This window comes from Rhineura floridana, chromosome 1 (assembly GCF_030035675.1).
Source record: "Rhineura floridana isolate rRhiFlo1 chromosome 1, rRhiFlo1.hap2, whole genome shotgun sequence".
NCBI lineage: Eukaryota > Metazoa > Chordata > Lepidosauria > Squamata > Rhineuridae > Rhineura > Rhineura floridana.
Genome location: NC_084480.1, coordinates 203,370,235 through 203,392,060, shown reverse-complemented (window position 1 = coordinate 203,392,060; position 21,826 = coordinate 203,370,235). Strand labels below are relative to the sequence as shown.

The window sequence follows — 21,826 nt, the reverse complement described above, 5'->3', positions numbered from 1 at the left end:
ATAGTCTCTCCCCGAGTATAAACACAAAAGGAGCTATTGCTTAGTGATTACAGCCTTAAGATATGTAGAAGGAGGTAAAGGGGTACAGGGGAAAGGCATAAGCGGAAACATTGAGATTATCTCTTAGATTCCATGTCTGCGTATTTCGCATGTCCTTGAGATAAGCACTTTGCATGAACCGACAAAGAGAAGAGTAAAGGGGTGGCCGGCTGCAACCGGGCGCCCCATGAGTAGGAGACAGACATGAAAATTACTACGCTTGCATATCAAAGGGTTTCACAAGTCAAGGTCTGTGGGGCAGCGGAACAACTTATAACATTTCTATGCAAGGCACATTTATAACAATAAACAAGGTCATAGGCATGGATGTGATATAAGAAACACATAATAGTGAAGTTTCCAGCTCAAACCGGCTTTTATTCTTCGAGCCACTGGAATGTAGGTAAGGGTCAGGTCGCCAGGAAATAAACCTTTCTTGATATCAAAAGTCAGTCAGGGGTCACTTTGAATCTAATCTGGGCACTGTTCACATTTATATGGACAGGGTGTAAAGCAAACTATAATGTTTAAGGCAATTCTTAAATTTCCACACAACAGTCCCCCCTTTCAGCCCTGAGAGAATAACTATTCACTCAGGTAGCTGCATTTTCCATGTTTTGCTTCCCACAGTGGTCTCAGTGCCATTTCCATTAGATCAGATTGAGGCTTTTGGGAAAATGAAGAAATCAGCCTATGCAGGCAGGCGGAAGCAAGCTGGATTAAATTTGGAATGCATTGTATACAGCAACAAACAGCTATTAATAATACTATAACTATTACAACATAAAACACAATCTTGCGTCAGTCTGCTCAACTCCCTTTTCAGTACATCGACCAAGGAACTGTCAAGTATGACTGGACCTTTTGATACTACTAGAATGGCCCGTTTGCTTGGTTTTGGTCCCTAAAACTAAACTCAAGAGACCTATAGACATTAACTGAATAACATTAGAAATACATTGCAAGTAACAACATCCAGTAATAATAATAATAAAAAACTATTACTATAATCACATAAAACAATATCTTCTGCCGGCTAGACCAAAATTCACAGAGCCACCAAGGGCCAGCAGGCATTTGGCGACCCGTTAAGCCCAATAGGAAAAGAACAAGTCAGTGACCAAAGGAAAATCAAATGCAACAAATGCTACCATCTCAACAGTAATATTACCTTACCCACTGTTTTATGTCCCATTCTTCAAAGTCCAATTGCCATTTTCAAGTGGGTATATCACATGTATTGGTCACACAGACCTCACCCCTTACTAAACCGCTTATCACCAAGCCCTCCTCTACCTCCTTTAAGCTGTAGCAGGAAGCAAAGGAGACTGTACTCCTTAAGTAACAAAGGGGACTCCCACTTATCCATGTGGTGAAGTGTGTGTTCCTTGTTTTGGTTGTCCCTGTCTCCTGTAGAGTCCAGGCCAGTGGGGGGGTCTCAATATAAGAAGACCCCCTATGTCTGTATATATTTTCCGATATGTGTGCTTCTAGTCAAGAAAAAAAAGAAAACTAATGCTATTTCTAACGAGCAATGGGATTCCCTGTGGATGGGGGTGTATCCGCCAAGGATTAAGATAACATTTATGCGACAGCGTTTAACTCTGCCCTTGTTTTTCTATGCACAAAACCTCTGGAACGCATTACCAGCCGTGGGGGTATGTGTGAGTTGGGGTGGAAGTTACAGCTCTTGCCTTTTGCACCTCCTAGATTCCACTTGAACCAAAACGGGGTTAGCCAAGCCGTACCACTCCCTCCTTTTATGTGAAAGGCAGATGTACACAGATGACCTTTCACATATTAGCAAGCGCCGTTCTGCCCCCTGGCTCCAATACTGACTTCCAGGGTGTGACTGTGCCATATGAGATGGATACACATTACAAGGGCTAATTAGACAAAGATCAGAATTCAAAATCACCACAATGGGGTGCATTATAAGGGTTAAACCTTCTTTGGCATCCTTATCCCAGCCAAACAGGGAATTCCAAATACATCCATGTTCCTATATCTGTGAGTGCTTATCTATAATGTAAATGACTGTATGGCAATCATGTGCTATCTAGAGTGTACTTGCTCCCCCATTTGTTTAACTGCTTCTAATTGTTTCTGTACATAGGATGAGAAAGTAGTGTCTGAAGATCAGCTAGGTCATAATCTAATGTGATGGGTTTGAGGTGTTGAAACAAATCTGGATTAACTAATATTCTCTGGATGATCCATACAGGGACTTTAAATGGAAAATCACATCCTACCATTTCCTTAATACCACAAAGGCATCTATTGAAATGTTAGCATAGGTTGTGTATAGTACTTATCAATAACATCATAATCACAAAATGTTCTAAGGCACATGCACCCATGTCCAGAATATACAATAGTTGAACTTAATTCATTTCTTAGCATGAAAAAGCCATAAGATACATTAATCGTTTTGAGAGAAAAGCAATCTTGATGGAATTCCAAACTATCATCTTCCTAGATTCTTATGGTGTTGACATCCATTCACATTAATTGTTACCTATTCCTAGCCATTGTAATGACAGAGTGAGAAAGTAAACAAATGGGTCAAAACTTCACATTGATGAACCTCACATCTGAAGTAGCCAAATTCAGTAAACCCCTATTACAGAATCACTCAGAAGGATTTGAAAAGTAAAAACATCTAAAGAACAAAACAGCCATAACATATAAATTATGAAAGGAAAACAATAACAACAACACATTCTTAAAGGACAATGCATAAACAGTTACATTCAATATTACAATGGAAATATTACAAATAAAACAAGTAAATAAAACAAATAAACACACTGTGGGATGGCTTGCACAAAGTTCATCCTGTTCCTGTTCATGTTCAGTTACAGCTTCCACTGAACATGTGTGTCTTTTGCTGATGCTAGGCAGAGAAACTGGAATAATGAACGAATCTTCATTCCCCCCCCTCCCCCCAAGTGACTGTATGAAAAGATTGCAAACTTGCACAAGGTGCCCGTTTCAGGTTGCTGGCCAAAATAGGCCCGAAAATAGTTCTGTGGTTAGGTAGAATGAAGCAGGCCTCTATGCTGTTATTGCAGCAATACAGGAAAATAGCATGCCAGTTGCATATTGTGTTCTGGTCCTGGAGCAATTCAAAGATCGAGTCCAAAATGTCTCAAAATAAAAATCTTCTGTGATACACACGCAAAAGGAAAATGTTCCTTGGGGAGAAAACACTTCAGCGCAGGAAAGAAAATATAAAAATAAAACATCCATGGCCACAGATGAGACTTCTGATCAAAGTGGACAAAACCAAAATATTGTTTTTGCAATAGACAGACAAAACACACAACAGTACAACATATTCTAAACTTCTGAGTTTCCCCATCCTCTGGCTATGTAGGGCCTTGCTCATGAAAAGTAGCCACGGAAAGCAGAGAAAAAGGATTTATACCTCTTGCTATGAATGCAAAACAAAGAGATGTTAGTGGCACAAATAGATTAAGTTCTGTTCCAAATCAGCAGGGAGTTCCAATGGTGCTCATCCTGTATGTAGAGCAGTTGCTCTAAGTGCCTGTCAAGGAATAAATGCACTAACATGCGTTAGAATTATGAACATCATTTTAAAAGAAAAAAGTTCATTAGTAATAGTGTGATTTATATGCACAAGGTATGACAATGAGGAAAGCATTTCCCTGTTGAAAGTCCTGTTCCATCTTCAGTCAAAGAGCAACTGGGGATGAGTTTCTGTTTTGGAAGCAAAGTAATATTGATTCCCAATGTGAATTCTAATACGAGGTAGACAATTACTGTGGCTGGAAGCTCTGCATTTTGGTCCCCTTTTAATAATGAATTTACCTAGTCACAAGAGGGCATCACATTAGGTTTAAACAGCAAGGTGGCCTCAGTTTTGCCTATCTAGAAAATGGGCAAATCATACATTTCACAGACAAATTTAAAACAATTACCTGGGATCGAGTACCTCAAGAAGAGGTTTTATTTTCCTTATGGAATAAAGAACCTTCAAGAAGTTTTGTTGTTGACTTCCAAATATATATATATATATTATTATTTTTACCCAAGTTCAAAAGTTTAAACAGGTATAGGTTCTAATCCACAATCTAGCAACAATGATGAAGAAGAGAAAAAAACCCACATACATTTTATTTCCTGTCATTTTTCCCTTTTCTTATTACCATCAATAAATATTTCTCAAACTATCCTTCCTCTACCATCAAAATAACTTATTTCCTAGAATCCTTCATTTTACTTACAACCTTTCTAATTCATGGGTATCTTTTCCCTGTCAAAGTGTATGGGGGGAGGAAAACATTTCTACCCACAAGGCACTACATACAAATTTAGTTGGCACTTACAATTGCCTCCCTTTATATACAGGTAAATGGGTAGAGTAGTTTCAAAAGTAATTTTGTTATTTTTGCCCCTTTGGCCACTGACAGAAAAACTAACTGTGCCAGGCTTTTATCTACAAGCAACAGCCAAAGGTTCAGGTCTAATCTAAACAAAAGGAACTCTAGTATCTTCTCCTGATTTCAAGATGTATGCTTAATACGTTTGTGCTAGATCTAGAGAACAAGGGGGGGGGAAACCAATCTCTTTCCCTTTTCTGTAATTCTGGCTCAACATGCAGTAACAAAACAAACAAACAAACAAAAAACAGAACCACGTCAAAAGAAACGTAACATTTACAAGATAAGAAATAACTGACAAATAATGAAAAGCAAAACTTATTCTAGACAAATATCCCCCCTCTGTGAACATCTGCTATTGGGATTAATGTCAAACGGCAAGGGCTGAAATAAGAAATTATATTTAATAAGTTACAATCACATAACAGACAGCACAATAATTAGGAAAACACAGCCAATCCGTCTTTATATAAAACATAGTAAACCATAGGGATCACGTTAGACTTAAAGCATAAAACTGCTGCAGAGAAAACAATAATCCCACTGTTTAAACAGACTGGAGAAAACAATTTTAAGAAACTTGAAAAGGAAGGGAGCTCCAAAGAAATAAAACGTTCCTCAATGGCAAGGACTGAGATAAGGAGGATATAAAACATTACATCAGGAAGGAAGATGCACACAAGTAATTTGTAGCAAGCAAGACAGACAAACACAAAAAAACCCTTAATAATCTAAATTCATATCAAGTAAGGAGGAAGGGAAGAAGGAGTTAACCCAGTACAGGAACAAAAGAAAAAGAAACCCTGACATTCTAAAAGGAATCGCTTAGTTCAAATCCTATACTTTCTTTAAAAAAAATGCTAAGAACTACTAAGAGAACAGGTGGGCAGCGCAGCTGATCCAAGCAGTTAAAAGAGGAAAAGGTAAAATCAGCATGATTTATGAACGACAGTAATGGAAGGAAAGTTCCCTTGAAAACAAACCCACAGAAAAACTTTCATACATAAACTAAAAAAAAAAGCTATACGCATACAACCTCTCACTTGGGTACCCAACTCATACACATTTCTTTTATGCAAATCCTTCCTACTACCATTCTTACGTTCTTACTTCCCGGGAAAACACAAGCCTTACACACCTAGGAGTCTGACCTGTCCCTGGGCATCCAGGTACGGCTGGTCTCGCACAATCAATGGCGTTTCCTTAGTCAATAACCGTTCCTCTTTTTCTCTTCTCCTTTTTCGCAGGTGTGTGACCGTTCCCCCCTGAGGGCCCCTCTCCTGGATCCTTCTCTTCCGTCTCAGCACTTGAATCGGAAGAGACTTGTTTCCGCGCCGGCCAAGGAGCCCCGCCTTCGGGGCTGGAAGGCGGCGCCGGCGCGGAAGGCATAATAGAACGACTTAAAATCATTCTTCTATCTGAGTCATCCTCAGAAAAATAACTTGGAGGGGGGGCCTCACCGGTCAAAGATCTGTCTTTCAGCATTGTAAAAACCCTTCAATCTCTGCACTCCCATCTGCCATAGGAGCCAGAAATGCAATTAATCTGAATGTTTTACCTCAATCCGCTCCCCTATTCCTCTTAAAGGAACGGGTTTAAAGGAGCCACTCTTTGGCTACCGTTCACCCGGTGCCAATACTGCAGTTACCCGCGGTCTCGCTACCGCACAGAGCTCAATCATCCTTTTCTTTTTCAAGCCTTTCTTGTGCACAGGCAATTCCTTGTCTTAACTCCCAAAGGGGTGTCCTTTACCGGCATACTCCCTTTGTTTCCCATGACGTCTGGTAGAGGCTTCCTCAACTGTGCTTTATCCCTGCACTGTCAATCAACCCGCTTTGCTTGACAACCGAGAAAACTCTCTCGTGGCGCCTGTTGTCAAAATAAAGGGGTGCAATGGCAATACAGGGGTCCGCACAAGGGATCCCAGACAGGCCCCCAAATTGTTAGGTCCAAACCAAACACGCGAGCTGTCTATGTCTACCCCAGCTCACATCCACCCGGGAGGGGTGCGGGCGTTGAGTGCAAAAAGACCCACTACCAGAGATCCATGAAAAAACGACACAGAAATCCTTTGCAAAGGGGTCCCACTACTTACAGCCCAAAGCCTTCAGAATGGGAACCTCGTTTATTGATGTCTTAGGGTATATATAGTCTCTCCCCGAGTATAAACACAAAAGGAGCTATTGCTTAGTGATTACAGCCTTAAGATATGTAGAAGGAGGTAAAGGGGTACAGGGGAAAGGCATAAGCGGAAACATTATCTCTTAGATTCCATGTCTGCGTATTTCGCATGTCCTTGAGATAAGCACTTTGCATGAACCGACAAAGAGAAGAGTAAAGGGGTGGCCGGCTGCAACCGGGCGCCCCATGAGTAGGAGACAGACATGAAAATTACTACGCTTGCATATCAAAGGGTTTCACAAGTCAAGGTCTGTGGGGCAGCGGAACAACTTATAACATTTCTATGCAAGGCACATTTATAACAATAAACAAGGTCATAGGCATGGATGTGATATAAGAAACACATAATAGTGAAGTTTCCAGCTCAAACCGACTTTTATTCTTCGAGCCACTGGAATGTAGGTAAGGGTCAGGTCGCCAGGAAATAAACCTTTCTTGATATCAAAAGTCAGTCAGGGGTCACTTTGAATCTAATCTGGGCACTGTTCACATTTATATGGACAGGGTATAAAGCAAACTATAATGTTTAAGGCAATTCTTAAATTTCAACACAACAGTAAGTATGCTTTAAGAACGTAAGAAGGGCCCTGCTGGATCAGACCAAAGGCCCATCTAATCCAGCAGTCCGTTTCCACAGGGGCCAACCAGATACCTATGGGAAGCCTGCAAGCAGGATCAGAGGATAATAGCCCTCTTCTGTCATTTTTCTCAAGTGGCTGGTACTTGGAGCATTCTGCCTCTGATCCTGGAGGTAGCATGTAGCCATCCCGACTAGTAGCCATTGCATTTCCTTCAGTGTTTACACTTAGACAGGACCAGTTCATATGGTACTGTGGGAGGTTTATTTTTTGTGTTCAAATTGGTGTCTATGTAGGAAGCATATACAATATGAAGGGGGGACACAAACCTGCAAACACTTGTGGTCATGCACTTTGAGTGCAACTGGTTCCTTAGCCCAGATCTTCTACATCGTGGATACATCTCTCCCCTTTGCTCTCAACACCCCTGGTCATCAACTAGTTTTCCTCTGGGAACAGCGGGCCAGCACCTTAGCTTTTGTTCTGAAAAGATGCTTACTAGTTATGTATGTGCCGCTTTTTTATGCACAGAGTGAGCGTAGGAAGTGAATCTTATACAGGCCTGGTTTGCACATCATGCTAAGCCAAATCATGATTAGGCACGAAAGTTTGGGCTCTGAGAGAGGGAATCGCAGCCACTTTGCTCCTCCCTGGTCATTCTGCTGATGTGCAGGACTACACCATAGCTTGGTTAAGTGTGTTATCTGAACTCGGGCTTGTAGTTTAATTCTGTCCAGATAACCATGAGCTCATGGATAGTCCAGGAGAGGACTAGTCAATAGCAAGCCTTGGTTCAGAAAAACATATGAAGCCAAACTATGGTTTAGCTCAGCACAGCATCAGAACAACCGGGAAGGAGCAAAGCGGCTACAATCTGGGAGCCTGCCATGCTTGCGCTAAGTCATAGGTTAGCTTATGATGTGTGAACCAGGCCACAGAGTCAGACCAGGGGTGGAGAACCTTTGCCCTGGCGGTTGTCTGGTTTTCCCTATCTGGCTTTCAGAACTCTCCCCAATGCACACCTCTCATTGGCCCTGCGTCACACCCAGAATGTTTTTGCCCAACTAGAATATGTTCTTGAATGCTGATAATGCCTCTTGCTTGTCTGGTTGGAGGATATAGAGGGGTGTGTCTACTGTAGAAAGGTGAAATGTACATTTGTTGCTCTACCCACTTTTGCCTCTGGCTCTGACCACCACTGACATGTGGCCCTCAGAAAGCTGCCCAGAAGGTAATATGGCCCCAGGGCTGAAAAAGGTTCTCCACCTGATCTACAATGACTGGTAGCGGCTCTCTGGGTTTTCAGGCAGGAGTCCCCGTCCCCCCGCTGTGCATAGAGATGCCAGGCATTGAACCTGGGATCTTGTGCTCTACCACTGAGTTACAGCCCTTCCCTGACTCACAATAAACAAAAATTGTTACAAAAATCCCATAAGATAAAATCAACAATTCAATAAATATAGGATAAATTCAGTACTACAGTGAAATAATCTTAACAGGTGCAGAAATGAATCACAATTAACAGACCAAAAAGTAAAGCTTAATCTACTTTACTAGTTCTAGTTTTACTGCACTGCAAGGAGCCACAGCAGTCTGGCTTCTGTGCAGTTCAGAGGGGACGGGCTTATTACTGGGCTAGATGGTTCACAGCTGGCTCCCCCATTTTGCCTCCAGAGGAGGCTGGGAGTAGCAAAAGGAAGTGGTGGAGGATGGCAGTGATGGTGAGTTCTTTTCCTCAGCCTCCCAGGTGTTCCAGCTTCTAATGCTGGTTTTATTGTACTTCCTGGCAGCTTGTGTTACTGTGGGTGCCACCTCCTTTGCAACTAGGCTGACAACTGTGGAAAGTCACCTGGTGACTCTCTAGGGGAGGGTTTTATTCCATAGGCTTTCAACTACTGACAGCTCTTGTAAGAATTCCCTGCAGGAGACACCTGAGTAAACACAGTCTGCTGCCAAAATCTAATGCTGGGGCTTAAATGATCGACTCCTCAAAGAGAGAAGAGAGCCAGTGTGGCATAGTGGTTAGAGTGTTGGACTATGACCTGGGAGACCAGGGTTCGAATCCCCACACAGCCATGAAGTTCACTGGGTGACCTTGGGCCAGTCACTGCCTCTCAGCCTCATGAAACCCCTCGCCATAAGTCAGACTCAACTTGAAATCAGTACATTTACATTTTCAAAGAGAGAAAACTTTAGCCTGAAATCCTATACCCGCTTATATAAAGTAAGCCCTATCAAAACCTGTGAGGTTTTCTTCTAATTAGACAAATAGAGGAGTACACTGTTAGTTTGATAAAGTTTGAGCCATTTGGAAATAGCCCATCCGCTACTGGAATAATTTTGATTAAAAACAAAGTATCTTCACATGCTTCTGGGTATGTTGAAAATACAGTATGCCTAGTAAACGTCGCTAGACATCACCCCAAGAGTCGGAAATGACTCGCACTACAAGTGCGGGACACCTTTACCTTTTTAGGAATGCTGTAATTTTGTGAGCACATTACAACAGTAATCAACTAAAGTTTATGTAAGTTGTTTGTCTCAGTATTGTTAACTACCTGATTAGATGTAAATGAATTTGCATACTACCAAACTGTTTATGTGGGTGACTGTTTGATATATAGAAGGGGAGTATGAAAACTTAGAATGTAATAAACCAAAGCCAGCAGTCATTGGTACAAGGACAAAATAAATATATAAATCCTTTTCATTCCTCATGAGAGTAATTAATGCATGAGAACTAAAATAGCATCAGAAAATAAACAAGTGTGCCCTTAATACTCAGTCTTCTTAATTAAACAAGTAAAGCTTTAGTTGAACTACTAATTAAAGCTTCCATTCCAACCCTGTATAGTAATAGGTGAAGTGAATCAAGTATCCATCAAGAATAGGGTTGCCAGGTCGGAACCATCCAAAAACCTGAGAAAATGGGGGTGGGCCCTAGTGACGTTGTGGGGCGGGCCCTAGTGACGTCGTGGGGCGGGCCCTAGTGACGTCGTGGGGCGGGCCCTAGTGACGTCGTGGGGCGGGCCCTAGTGACGTCGTGGGGCGGGCCCTAGTGACGTCGTGGGGCGGGCCCTAGTGACGTTGCGGGGCGGGCCCTAGTGACATCATTAAACATGATACATTGTATCAACGACAGTTGCTTGGAGCATACCATTAAAAAAAAATTCTCTGGAGATTAAAATAGAAATCTTATTTAAAATAGGGTGTTCCTAGGTCCATCTGAAGTGACAAGGTCATTCTTTCTCACAAGCTTAGGGTGATGCAAAATGGAAATGGACTGCCTTCAAGTTGATCCCAGATAGGATCTTCATGGTAAGCAGTATTCAGACAGACGTGGTTTACTATTGCCTTCCTCTGAGTCTGAGAGGCAGTGACTGGCCCAAGGTCACCCAGTGAGCTTCATGGCTGTGTGGAGATTCAAACCCTGGTCTGCCAGGTCACAGTTCAACACTTTTAGGGAACATTTAATCTAGCTTACTTGCTTCTGGCTTTACAAAGTACACAATGTCACCTACGTATATTTTCAGTGGACTATTTATATACCATTTCATTGTTCTAAAATAATGCAGAGGTGTGTGTTCTCTCTCCCCCACCCCACATTTAGGACTTGCCTCCTTAAAAGATAAAGAATATGCATATATGTGTATCACTTATGTTTCCTGCCAGTAGCATACTATCGTCATTATCTGTGGGCTCGTGCTGACTGGCCAACAAAGAGGAGTATCCACTGTCCTCCTTTCCATCGTCCATTTCACTAGCATTCCCAACATGCCTCCACAAAATTTGTTGTTTTTCTTTGTTATTATGTAGAGGTTTTCCTTCGCTTTTGATGTCAACACTCTTGGGGCTTCCATAGTGCTGGTCACTATACAATAGCTTCTGATACTCTTTAGTGCAGTCTTTACAAAACTCCTTATTATAATTAGCAATACAGAGCTCTTCTGATCTTTTTTCTGTTCCAAATGGTTTTAATGGTGAAAGTCCACAGTGAACAGTGTGTCCTTCCCTGTCCACTTTGGAACCCGTTTCCTCGCTTTCGTGTTATGGCTGGCCCCGAGATCTCCCTCCCCTCCCCCGTCGCTTCTCCCTTTCTATCTCTGCCCGCCCCCTTTCCCTGGTAATAACGACATGTATGCCCTCCTGCCCACATTCTAGCAACCGGGAATGTGCCAAGCGCCGCAGCAGGCAGCTGCTGCCACCCACTCGCCTTGCCTTGCCTTGCCCTGCCCCCTCACGCAATGCAACGGACCCCCACCCCGGAATCCTGCGCCCCCTCCTCTTTCCCTTGGGAAAAAGGGGTGAGCTGGTGAGGAAGGGGGCTCTCTTTCAGCCTCCCCCCCTCAATTCAGGGCTCCCAAAGGCTCCCGGTCTCCTCTCCCCGCCCGCCAAGCCCCCAATCGGGGGGGCAAGGCTGGCATCGGCTGGCCTCCCTTCCCTTCCCCTTGCCTGCTGGTCCCCGGCCGGCCCGTGCGGTGCCTGGGGTGCGCCCCTCCGCCGCCTGCGATGCAGCCTCTTGCGGCTGTCAACCTCTCGCTCAGCCCCTCCCTGCCGATTGCAGCTCTCACACACTCACACGCACCCGCTCGCACACATGGTGCCGGGAGGGAGCGCGGCGGCACAGTCAGGGCTCCCAAAGGCTCCCGGTCTCCTCTCCCCGCCCGCCAAGCCCCCAATCGGTGGGGGGCAAGGCTGGCATCGGCCGGCCAGCCAGCAAGCTACCTACCCCACCCTCCCAGAGCATGCTGCTCGGAGAAGCTGCAGCTGCAGCTCCCGCTCGGACTATAGCAGCGGCTCGGGCTGCCTCGCTCGGTGTGTGGGCACGCACGCACGCGCGGTGGTGGCTCCGGGCGTGAGTGTTCGCCCACCAGCTTCGCAGAGTCCGGCTCCGCCTGTCTGACTGTGCCGCCGCGCTCCCTCCCGGCACCGTGTGTGTGAGAGCGGGTGCGTGTGAGTGTGTGAGAGCTGCAATCGGCAGGGAGGGGCTGAGCGAGAGGTTGACAGCCGCAAGTGACTGCGTCGCAGCGGCTGAGGCGCGCACCCCAGGCACCGCACGGGCTGGCCGGGGACCAGCAAGCGAGGGGAAGGAAAGGGAGGCCGGCGGATGCCAGCCTTGCCCCCCCCGATCGGGGGCTTGGCGGGCGGGGAGAGGAGACCGGGAGCCTTTGGGAGCCCTGACTGTGCCGCTGTGCTCCCTCCCAGCGCCGTGTGTGTGAGAGCGGGTGCGTGTGAGTGTGTGAGAGCTGCAATCGGCAGGAAGGGCTGAGCGAGAGGTTGACAGCTGCAAGTGGCTGCATCGCAGGCGGCGGAGGCGCGCACCCCAGGCACCACATGGGCCGGCCGGGGACCAGCAGGCGAGGGGAAGGGAAGGGAGGCCGGCCGATGCCAGCCTTGCCCCCCCTCGATCGGGGGCTTGGCGGGTGGGGAGAGGAGACCGGAAGCCTTTGGGAGCCCTGAATTGAGGTGGGGAGGCTGAAAGAGAGCCCCCTTCCTCGCCGGCTCTCCCCTTTTTCCCAAGGGAAAGAGGAGGGGGCGCAGGATTCCGGGGTGGGGGTCCGTTGCATTGCGTGAGGGGGCAGGGCAAGGCAAGGCAAGGCGAGTGGGTGGCAGCAGCTACTGCTGCGGCGCTTGGCACATTCCCGGTTGCTAGAATGTGGGCAGGAGGGCATACATGTCATTATTACCAGGGAAAGGGGGCGAGCGGAGAGAGAAAGGGAGAAGCGATGGGGGAGGGGAGGGAGATTTCGGGGCCAGACATAACACGAAAGCGAGGAAACGGGTTCCAAAGTGGACAGGGCTAAATCAAGGCAGCCTCACCTTGAACAGTTTCCTGTGCATTTGGGCTCCGCTAGCCGAAGCAATTGGGGTCTCTGAATCCAGGCGAGAGTCGCTGCCTTCTCTCCACCGGGCGAGCCAGCTCTGCGGGGCTGCTAAGCTTGAGCTGCCACCGGAAAGAGTTCTTTTCCTTTCCGGAGCAGGGGAACTGGCTCCGGGCCTAAGGAGGAGCCAGCCCAGCCTGGCCTCCACAGCCACCGCCTCTTTACGCATGCGTGGCTGAGGGGGCCGCTACAAAGCCGGAGATCCACCAGTTTGACTGACATATGGCCGGAGGCGGCCCCATTTTCCCTGAGACTCCGGCAGAAAACCGGAGACCTGGCAACCCTAATCAAGAACTGCTCAGGATTTACATATAACATGTAAGAAACACAACAAACCTATAGGCTCCCATTTTTAAATAAATTAATCATGCTTATATCCCAGCAAAATCAACAGGGCAGAACTTAAGTTAATTTCAATGAACATGCCCCATTGGTTTCAGTAAGATTTAACCATGACTAACAGTGCAGTCCTATATGTGTCTAGTCAGATGTTAACCACCTTAACTTCAATGGGATTTAATTCTAGTTAAATTTGTACTTACTGGGGAATGCCACATAGAATTAATTGGGCTTTAGTAATTGTAATATTTACAAGATTTGAAATGAACTACAAATACTGGTTAGAAGGAACAAACTTTACTTAACAGTGTATTGCTGCAGAACCAAGAGCTGTATTGCTCTACCTCAGTCAGAGAGCTCTTCTTTCATTTTCCTGCTGGTCCCACCCCCAACTGATTCCCCCATACAACTATTTCTAATTCACTTGAGTTCCTACTCACATTACAGTAATCATGCTTAGAAGTGTGCTGCAAGGCTACAATTCCATGATAACTTGTTTATGAGCAAGCCCATTGATCTCAGTAGGATTTACTTTTGAATGTGTAAGTTTGAGGCTGCGTGTGTGGTTCCTCACCCCTTTGAACAGAAAAAATGAAATGGACTGCCTTTAAGTCAATTCTGACTTACAGCGACCCAATGAATAGGGTTTTCATGGTAAGCTGCATTCAGAGGGGGTTTACCATTGCCTTTCTCTGAGGCTGAGAGGCAGTGACTGGCCCAAGATCACCCAGTTTGCTTCATGGCTGTGTGGGGATTTGAACCCTGGTCTCCCAGGTCATAGTCCAACACCTTAACCACTACACTACACTGGCTCTCTTTGTATTAAGACCATGGTATACAAACATACCATTGATCTACAGTTTTCTTGATGTACAAGTGATGTTTCGATATTTGCTTTTATCTTTTTACGAGACAGTGTGCCTGCACTTCCAAGAATTGTGATTTCATTGAAGTGGCAGGAGGGCCAGGTTCAGATCTCAATAAAATTCAAATCCAGGTTTGCCGCTGACTGTCAAATTCTCTTATAGCCTGTGAACTGTGTCTGGGTGCATGTTCTTATGATACCATTGTAGAGATAGACTATCCACTTTTAAAAATTAGAAATAAAAATTTGAACCATGACTTTTCAGAAACATAGTGGATCCTGAAAGACTGTGGCAGAGAACTTCAGAAAAGCTAGCTCAGTAGAGAAGGTAGGGATCAGCCAGTGTAAGTATTCCTCTTCCTTCGAATTTGATGGATGGGAGGATTATAAAAGTGGTTAAGATGTTGGACTATGACCTGGGAGACTAGGGTTCGAATCCCCACGTAGCCATGAAACTCACTGGGTGATCTTGGGCCAGTCACTGCCTCTCAGCCTCATGAAAACCCTATTCATAGGGTCGCCATAAGTTGGAATCGACTTGAAGGCAGTACATTTACATTTAAAGTGAAACCTAACAGGACTTGAGTTTTTAAAAATTTGAATCCTGGGTTCTTTTGGTGGCTGTTCACATGGAGGAGACAAAAACACAGGTGTAAATGCATTGTACAGTAGGGCCCCGCTTCTCAGCGGCCCGCTTTTCAGCATTATGCTAATACGGCGGCTTTCAATTAGAGTAAGGCCCTACTCATATGGCGCTTGTTCCGCTTTTACAGCATTTTTTGGGCGTCGGGTGCCATCTTATTGACAGAGTTGCGCTTTTTGGCGGGGATCTGGAACTTAACCCGCCATATGAGTGGGGCCCTACTGGGGAGTTACTTTTTCCTTTCACTATTGACCAATTCTATTATGCGTACTTATCCCTATGCATCAAGAGGTGAAGGTGCATGTGTACAGTTACTTGCCAAATTCACCAATTTTTCCAGGGTGATCTGAAGTTCCAAACAAAACAAAACTTTATTGCCACCTTTTCCACATTACACGAGGTGAAGATGCTGACCATCTTGCCAAATTCAAGTCCTTAGGAACATGCTGTGTTATATCCAGTCTCCCGTTCAGTTGCTGACACTCTCTGAAACTATTTGGCTTTAGTTTCCAAATTCTAGTAATGTAGACAAATACATAATTTTCCATGCAGCTAGAAAATGCATTGTGTGAACCATTTAAAAAATAAAGCCTCTGTAAACTGTAGCTATGACAGTTGCCCAAGCCTGTTAGTGCTGCACTTATTCAACCTGTTATTGACAGTTTCCTGGTCTTTATTTTAGCTCTAGTATAAGGACACTATTGTATCCAATATTAGATGCCTACTTTCTACAGCGGAGGTCGCCAACTTGTTGCCCAAGGCGCTTGGGTGCCATGAAGACCTTCAGTGGTGCCCCTTGCAGGTGGCCCAGACTCTGAGCTTTTTTTTTTTTAAGTAAGTCTCTGGTCCTCCTGGAAAGAAAGGTATAGAGCAAAATGTGTGGGTACCCTTTTAAGCATTTTCTGTGAAATGAGCTAGCCTGGCTACTCTTACCTGTTAATGAGTGAAGTCAGATTGATGCATAAGTGACTCATGAGTTGTTTGGACACCAGGCAATAGGAATCTCTGGGGTCCTAAAGTTGCTGTCTTCCCCTCCGCTTTACTGCACTTTTCCTGCTTCTGTCTTATTTTCTAGTCCTTAGAATCTCAACAGTTTGCCCTTCCTTTTTCCCTAGCAACCATGATACATCTTTCCTGTGATAGGTTCACCTGGGACCATGTAGCCTCTGGAGGTTATTTTATTATTATTATTAAGGCAGCTTACAAGAAAAATAAACACAGGTATAAAAATACAATAAAAATACAATTAAAGCAATACAATTTACAAAAATTAATTTAAATAACAAATAACATTATCATTATTGGCACCGCCAAGAAAGAGGAGGTGGAGTTAGCAAGGGTGGCAGCTCCCGAGAGGCAGAAGGGCGACAGGCATTTGTTACAGCAAAGCTGTTTGCTGTTTCAGTGTTGTCTTCCTCTCCATGTCCTCGGGCTCGCTCAGCTGCTGCTCCCCGGGCTTCTGCTGGTGGTGGTGGTGATGGCTTATGTCGGGGGGCGGCTGCAGGAGCTCGGGCTCGGGGGCCTGGGCCTTGCCGGGCCTGCTCTGCATCCTCTTTCATGTTTTTTGGTCAGCTGAAATATGTCCTTGAAGTCTGTCTGACCATGCCTCTTCTTTGCCTCCATGGAAGACAGAGGGGTGTGCGAGTGTGTGTAGAAACCTGCCAATAGAGAGGTACAGTTGGTGGGAAGAGATTTCATTTTCACATCTCTTTCCTATGGAGATCTGTTTCCTTTACTCTGTCCAGGCAATGCACATTCTTTGTCCACCCCCACACTAAACACAAACCAGACTCCTGGTTTTCTGCAAATACTACTACACAATAAGTATGGGTGAATGTTAAAGAATTTACCCCCCAAAAAGGCAAATGTGAAAACTTTCCAAAGAAGCTTAGGCATGCTTCTTGCTTGCAGGAGCTTAAGACCAGCCTGCCATTAAGAATTCACTGTATAAGTATACTTAACTTGGAGTATAATGGTATTCATGTGTACTCAGAAGTAAGTCTCTTTGTGTTTAATGGGGCTTACTTCCAGGTTAGTGGTATGGAATGGCAGCCTAGACTTTGGTTCAAGTTGGCAATGGGGAAAAACAGGGTTCTTCTGCCTGTAACAGCTGTATGGCAGGCAGAAATCCAAAGGTCAAGAATTTTCTGGTATTTATTTATTATTTGATTTATATCCCACCCTTCTTCCCTGTAGGAGCCCAGAGCGGCATGGAAAGACAATTATTCTATGGAATTATACATATATGGAATGCATGGAATTATATTGTCCATACTATAGACAATTATGGGAAAACCTTAATTATGGGAAAACCTTCACTATGACCATGAATTTTGTGTTCAGACCCTCTGGTCTGAAAAGGTTGGCGACCTCTCTTCTACAGTGTTCCTTTCTGAAGACAATTTTGCTCCTTTTTAGCTCCTGTGATACTGACTCATTATTGTCCAAAGAGGACTCAGCCTAGTGTACTAGCCTAGTGGTTTGCTGGATAGGCCCAACTTTGGTTCTTGAGTTCCCTAGCAGCAACTCCACAATATCTGTTGACAAGGGGGTACAATCATAATTGCTTTGCAGTAAAGGTTTTTTTTAAAAAACAAACAAACATATACACTTTCCTAGGTTGATAAACAGAGAAGGCAGTGTGCTAAGAAAGAAAAGGTTATTCTAACTGCTGATAGTAGGCTTAACAGGCTAATCTTTTCCCATGCTCATGTAACTATTTGCTGCAACAGTGGGAAAACTATATAACTTGTATGTTAGCTAAATGCCTATGCCTTAAAACAAAGCTCCTTCAGTAATTGGCAGCCAAACTGATACTATTAAAAGGAAATGGTTAATTTTTTGTTACCCTGTGCCTAGTAGCATTAGTATAACTTGCAAGTGCTCATGCTGTACCACTCATGAATAAACCTATCCATCGGTGCTAAAGATTTGGAAGAATTAAGAATATATAGATCAGGTGTGGGGAACCTTTGGCCCTCTGTGTGTTAAGTGCTTTCAAGTTGATTACGACTTCTGGCAACCTTATGAATCAGCAACCTCCAATAGTATCTGTTGTGAACCACCCTGTTCAGATCTTGTAAGTTCAGGTCTGTGGCTTCCTTTATGGAGTCAATACATCTCTTGTTTGGACTTCTTCTTTTTCTACTCCCTTCTGTTTTTCCCAGCATTATTGTCTTTTCTAGTGAATCATGTCTTCTCATTATATGTCCAAAGTATGATAACCTCAGTTTCATCATTTTAGCTTCTAGTGATAGTTCTGGTTTAATTTGTTCTAACACCCAATTATTTGTCTTTGCTAAACTGTAACTCCCATCAGCCCCAGCAAACATGGCCAGTGACTAGGGATGATGGGAATTGTAGGTCAGCAACATCTGGAAGGCCAAAGGTTCCCCACACCTGATGGCAAGATGTAGTGTGATTTGAAGGTTGCTGTCAGTATGTCAATATTACTGGCTATAAGCTTGTCTGGGGCACTTCATTAATGCAATGTAGATAAATATAGGTATTGAGAAAGGGGCTATAAGTCATTCTTCTCTTTAGAGCATCTTGCACACTCCTAAGGAATGGCAGAGTGCAGCATAATGATGCTCAGTGGTGAAACCTCTAGCAAAGCAAGCAATGAGTGCCAAAAGTGTGTGGCAGAACTCCTGTTGCCTTGTGACACCTTGGATGATGAGAACCTTGATGTGGTTTGCAGTAAAATTGCTGTTCCTTTTTTCTGCCATAGTATGTGTATGTAATACTGATGGTACTAGTCAGGCTTTCTCCAAGTCAGAAGTCTGACTTCTTGCCAGGGATGTGGGAAGGCAGCTGATTGGAAGCCTGGTGGGTGTATAGGTTTGTGTATAGGGTTGGTTTTGGATGAAATGACATCTGTCTTGACTTTGGTGATGTCACATATGCAGCTGTACTAATGGGACATATGTGAGAGGTAGGGAATCTTGACTTGGGCAGGCTCTCTTGGTTAACTTCATTTGAGAATTTTGGCCTTCCTTAATAAAGGTATGGAATGCATATGCAGATCTATGCTTATGGTTGCATTGTTTGGCCATGCTTAACCCCTGATGCTGCAAGCTTTAATCCAATACTTGCTTTTCTGGGAGTAAAGCTGCAATGCTAATCCCACCTACCAGGAGTAAACCCCATTGAATTCAATAGGAGTTACTTTTGAATTCAATAGGAGTTAGGATTGTGCTGTAAAGTAATGGGACTTTTGAGTGAACATAGCAAAGGATTGTGCTTGTTTTGTAAATCTTTCTCCCCCCCCCAATCCTATTTTTAAAGCAATTAGGCAGAGCTTACATAGATATCACTGCTTTTATTATGTAGGAAACAAATACTGATGTTGTTTTTTTAAAAAAAATGTTCTGCAATGACCAATTGGTTTTGACAATAAACTATTATATGGGGTCTATATATTTTTACATCTCCAGTGTGTGTGTGTGTATATATATATATATATGGAGTTTTCCCAACAACCCTGTGACTTAGGATTGCCAATTGGAAACCAAGGCAGCTCACAACAAGAAATAAATCCCTTTAAAATCCCGTAACCATAAAAACAAGTATAAACAGTTGCCAAACAGCTTAAAGTGGCATGATTCTCAGTTTTGAGTTGGGTGAGTGAAGTTCCTTATCACTTGAGGCTGCAGTTCTGTGCACGCTTCTCTGTTTAAGTCCCATTGAATATATTGGGACTTGCTTCTAAGTAAAGAATCATAGAATTGCACTACAAATATCTTTACAGGTTGTGTAAATAATAAACATCTTTGTCATTCATGCTTATATAAATATTTCTTCATATTATGTCCCAATAAGTATCAGATTTCACACTATGATTGTTCATTGTTACTTCCTCTACGTTTTAAGTGTGCCCATCTTCCTTTGGCGTTCATGGTTCTCTCTCTTGTTTTCATCCTGAAGGGCAGATTAGGCTGAGAGATTGTGAGTAGCCCATGGACACCCAGTAAACTTTCATTTCCATTAAAAAAAAAAATTAAAATGTTTTACATGCAGGCAAAGTTTATTAAGTAGATCCACACAATACGTTTAAAGCACATCCAACTTGCATTTAAAGTACATGACTTCCCCTAAAGAATCCTGGGAAGTGTAGTTGCTCCCTCACAGTTATATTTCCCACTATCCTTAAACTACAGTTCCCATGATTCTGTGGTGGGATTCATGTGCTTCAAATGTGTGTCGAATGTGCTTTAAATGAATGTTGTGGCTCTGCCCTAGCTATGCTGTGGATTCATTAGTGAACTGAAAAGAACAATTTTAAAGATACTTTTTTAAACAGGGAAAGGGCTATAGCTCAGTGGCAGGGCATATGCTTGGCATGCAAAGGTCCAAAATTCAATTTCTGGAAAAGACTATTGCCTGGAATCCTGGAGAGCCAATGCTAGTCCATGTCATCAGTACTGAGCTAGATGGTACCAAATGACTTTAGTCGGTATAATGCAGATTCCTTTGTTCCTGAAAGTGGAAAGAGACCCAAGGGCCACAGTGACTCCAAAAGTTATTTATGTATTTTATTTACTATATTTATATAACAATTTATTGTAAAAAATCTCAAAGCGGTATACAAAAGGAATTAAAACAATACATTTATTGGCAAAAACAGTTAAGACAGGTATTTAAAAACATTCAAAATAATAAAACCAACAATGAATTAAAAACAGATAAAAAACATGCCTGGGTAGGCTTGCCTAAACAACAATGTTTTTTAGCAGGTGCTGAAAAGTGTACAATGGAGGTGTCTGCTTAATGTCAGTAAGCAGGGAGTTCCAAAGTGTAGGTGCTGCCACACCTTGAACTTGGCCTGGTAGCAAATTGTCAACCAGTGCAGAGTATTATGTGCTGATAGGGTCTCGCTCATATCAGCAATCATGCCACAGCATTCTGGACTAATTGCAGCCCCCGAATCAGGTTATGCTGCATGGGGATTTCTGTGACCTTGGATGACTGCTTTGGCTTTTGGTTAGGAACCCTGACTGGTTGTGGGATGCTGAGTTTTCTGTCTTACTCATAGTGATCTTGTTGTGGTTGATATGGTGGTACATTTTGGAAATCATCACTGTCTTTTGTTTTTCTTTTTCTGTTTGTATTTCATTTACCTTTAACCTCACTCCCTTACAGCCATAGAAGCAACAACAGTGGTTCCATGCGTTCAGTTCAACCCCCTTAAACCCACTGATGATGCACCTTGTTGGTTGCATGACAGTTTGTTTCTTGCCCAGTAGTGGTAAAAGAGAATTCACATACTGGGAAATGAGGCTGCAATTGTTGTTCCCCAGCTGCTGTCTGTGGAGGTACATCACACCGTGTGCATTTTCTTTCTTTCAATTATTATTCACTGGAATTGCGTTGGCTGTCAAAGTGGGTATATAGCAGCCCACAAGGTAGACAGAAAAAGGTAGAGAATCTTCTTACTCTTACTCATTCCTCAGACCTCATTCTGAAGTGAAGGGTCAAATCTGTAAAGAAGTTTGGAGCAGCCATGTTAAAAGGTAGGGGCAGAGCATTCCAGGCAGGGGCTTGCCAACCCTGCTTGGATATGGATATCTTTGCAGAGAATCCCTAGTCAAGCTTTACCAACAGCACAATCCAAACTATATCTACTCAGAAGTAAGTCCTATTGAGTTCTATGGGGATTAGTAAGTGTGTTTAGAATTTCAGACTTCAGGGCCATCCATCTTTAATCCTGAGTGCTCCCATCTAACATCTCCACAACACTAGACTCCTTTCTTCCTGCAGTGGCCTTCTGTTGACTAGCCTGGCCTGAGGGCACTTAAACCCTTCTTGCCAGAAGCAAGTAGACTAGATTAAATGTTCCCTACCCAGGGTCCATCTTTTAGCTAAGATTTCTATCTTAATTTCCAATTAGAGAA

At 43.8% G+C, this 21,826-nt stretch overlaps 1 protein-coding gene across 5 annotated transcripts in view; it reads left to right on the top strand.

Annotated features, from left to right (window-relative positions):
- The window catches only part of RNF152 (ring finger protein 152), a 66,764-nt gene that overhangs the window by 13,546 nt on the left and 31,392 nt on the right, over window positions 1-21,826 (top strand). The window contains exon 1 of one of the 5 annotated variants that reach the window (XM_061584423.1): window positions 8,900-8,925. The exons of the other annotated variants lie outside the window; for them this stretch is intronic. The gene's annotated coding sequence lies outside the window, so the exon portion shown is untranslated. Of the gene's footprint in view, window positions 1-8,899; window positions 8,926-21,826 lie in introns of those variants that run through there. 5 annotated transcript variants of the gene reach the window in all.